Here is a 3373-nt window from a genome sequence, read left to right on the forward strand (position 1 = left end):
CATCCACTCATTGTTGATAAAATTTTAGAAATATTTTCTATAAAAAGTTTAGGATTTGACTGGGAATGAATCCATTATAACATGATTTCTACAGGTACAGTGTTCCCATCCTCTTCCCCATTCTTATTAATTTTGAGAAATTTTAAAAATGCAGTAAAATACAAAAAATAAGACAAGATATCCATATACCACAATCCAGAATCAACTAGTATCTTTATATTTATTTGCAGTCTTTTAAAAGAGAAATGAATATTTATATAAAAAGCTGAAGACCCCTTTAACCAATACACTTCCCCCTCCCACACTCATTCCCTTTCCTTCTTGAGTCTACACAGCGGCGACCATCAACATCTGTATCCTTCCAAATCATTTCAAAAACATTTACATACATGTATGTATCCATTACCAGTATATAGTACTGAATTTTGTGAAGGAAGTTTGAATTAGAATTTACAATCATTGTACTGTATTTCATGCTGCAAATTAATTTCCCCTTCAACATTTTCCAGATGTTAATAAATGTTAATATCATTTGTTGCATTTGACAGATATACAGTATTCTGTCAAGAATTTTCCATTTTGTTCCATTTCTGTCTACTATGTATCAAGCCGTGAATATCCTGGTATATATTTCCTGAGCATACATACTCATGAGAAGAATTGCTAAGCAGTTTTGAAGCTGTTACAGGAACATATCCCTACTTCCCCAGAAAATAACCATTTAGAACACAGCCTTCTCATGTTCCTGTTTTTAATCTCTGTGAATTTTATTTCTGTAGATAGTTCATGCTCTATTTTCTCCCCCTTGGAGAACAAATAACCTCCAAATCATTTTTTAAAATAGTCCCATCAGATCCTCACCTGATGCTGTTTCTATCATATCCCAAATTCTAATAAATGCATAGATCTTTCTGGAATCTCTTCTGCTCTGCTGAATTAATACTAGAGTTTTATTTTATTTGTAGTTCATCATATCATCTGTGTTTGTCTTTCTTTTCAATACTTACAACTCATTTTTCCTATTACAGTGGTGAAAAATCTCCAATCTAAGATGACAGCAATGGCTAATGGTTATGTTTTGTTTCCATTTTAGTGGAAATGAGTCTAAAGTTTCAGTATTACCTTCACTATAGGTTTTTTTGTAGGCTTTTTATCATATAAATGTCTTTCTCTTCGGTATGAATTCTCTCATGTCCCGTAAGTTTTTAATATTTGTTAGTTTACCTCATTCACAATGCTTTTGCTTCAGAGTGATTCTTTCTGAGTCACTATGAGTTGTAAATTCCTGATGAAAACTTTGCCATTTTCAAGGTATTCACAGGGCTTTTAATGAGTATGGATTTTCTGGTGTGACTTCTGGCTAAAAACTTTCCCACATTCACTACATTGATAAGGCTTCTTACCTGTGTGTATTCTCAAATGCAAAGCAAGGGTTGAGAATTGAGAGAAAGCTTTCCCACATTCATTGCAACCATAGGGTTTCTCACCTGTATGGCTTCTCACATGAACAGTAAGAGATGAACTCTGAGAGAAGGCTTTTCCACACATGTTGCATTCGTAAGGTTTATCTCCTGAATGAATTCTCACATGTACAATGAGTGATGTTCTTTGAGAGAAGGCTTTTCCGCATTCATCCCATTCGTAGGGTTTCTCTCCAGTGTGAATGTTTTGATGTTTTATGAGGTGCTTCTTCTGGCCAAAAGCTGTTCCACATTCACTACATTTAAAGGGCTTCTCCCCAATATGGATTTTCTCATGCTCAGTAAGGTTCGATTTGCCACTAAAGGTTTTTCCACACTCCTTACACACAAAGGGCTTCTCTCCCGTGTGAGTTCTCTGGTGTCGGATGAGATTTGACTTTTGAATGAAAGCTTTCCCACAATCTTTACACTTAAAGGGTTTCTCTCCAGTGTGAATTTTCTGATGGGTAAGGAGGTTTTCCTTCTGGCTAAAGATTTTCCACATTCATTACCTTCAAAAAGCTTCTCTCCAGTATGGGTGTTCTGATGTTTAATGACATACTGCTTTTGGCTAAAGGCTTTTCCACATTCATTGCATTCAAAGGGTTTCTCTCTAGTATGAAAATGCTCATGCTCAGTGAGATTTGATTTGTGGCTGAAGACTTTCCCACATATCTTGCAAGCAAAGGGGTTTTCCCCACTATAAATTCTCTGCTGACTGAGTTGTGACATCTGAAAGGAAGCTTGCCCACATTCACAAGGTTTCTTTCCAGTATGAATTTTTTGATGAATGAGCATTTACTTTTGGCTGAAGATATTTCCACATTTCTTACATTTATATGGCTTCTCTGTGTATGGCCTTCAAATGCAAAGGAAAGGATAAGATTTGAGAGAAAATGTTATCATACTCAATACGTTCAAAGCTTTCTCTCCAGTATATATTTTCTAATATTTAATGATGTATTGCTGCATTCACTGGTTTCTCTCCAGCATGAATTTTTTTGCTGTTCAGTGAGATTTTTCATCTAGCTAAAAGCTTTTCAATATTCCTTAGAAGGACAGTATTTCTCTTCAGCATGACTTCTACAGTCAATGAGATGTGACATGTGAGTGTAAGTTTCCCCACACTCAATAAACTCATAGGGTTTCTCTCCAGTGTGAATGCTCTAATAAAAGAGAGGGCACAAACTTTTTAAACTGAAGGCATTTCCACACTGATTTACACTTAAAGAGAATTAATACCATAAAGAATAAGCCAGAAGAATTCCAAGCTAATTAAAGTGATAATTCTTTCCTACACAACTTTTCTCATAATTAATTCTGAATGTCTTTTGAACTCAAAACTTCAAAAAGGTGTTGCCTTAAACAATATAAGGTCTGAGATCAGAAGTGCTTTTCTAATTTGCTTATATTCAGTTTTTTCTTCAATCTCTACTTAAGATGGATGCAACTTGCCTCCCAAATCTTGTCACCTATCCGTTCATCATCTTCTCAGGCTTCTTCTAAAATGGAGTACAGAACTCAAAACTTCAAAAAGGTGTTGCCTTAAAATATATAGTCTGAGATCAGAAGTACTTTTCTAATTTGCTTATATTCACTGTTTTTTCTTCAGTCTGTACTTAAAATGGATGCAACTTGCCTCCCAAATCTTGTCACCTATCCGTTCATCATCTTCTCAGGCTTCTTCTAAAATGGAGTACAGAACTCAAAACTTCAAAAAGATGTTGCCTTAAAATATATAAAGTCTGAGATCAGAAGTACTTTTCTAATTTGCTTATATTCACTGTTTTTTCTTCAGTCTGTACTTAAAATGGATGCAACTTGCCTCCCAAATCTTGTCACCTATCCGTTCATCATCTTCTCAGGCTTCTGGACAGATTTCCTTTCTACTTCCTTCTCCACTATATAGTTAG

The 3373-nt window shown here is 35.1% G+C and overlaps 1 pseudogene; it reads right to left on the reverse strand.

Moving 5' to 3' along the window:
* Positions 1 to 1326: 1326 nt before the first annotated feature.
* On the reverse strand, positions 1327 to 2258 carry LOC128560253 (zinc finger protein OZF-like; annotated as a pseudogene).
* Between the last annotated feature and the right edge of the window lie 1115 nt (positions 2259 to 3373).

The sequence above is a fragment of the Nycticebus coucang genome, chromosome 11, assembly GCF_027406575.1.
Source record: "Nycticebus coucang isolate mNycCou1 chromosome 11, mNycCou1.pri, whole genome shotgun sequence".
NCBI lineage: Eukaryota > Metazoa > Chordata > Mammalia > Primates > Lorisidae > Nycticebus > Nycticebus coucang.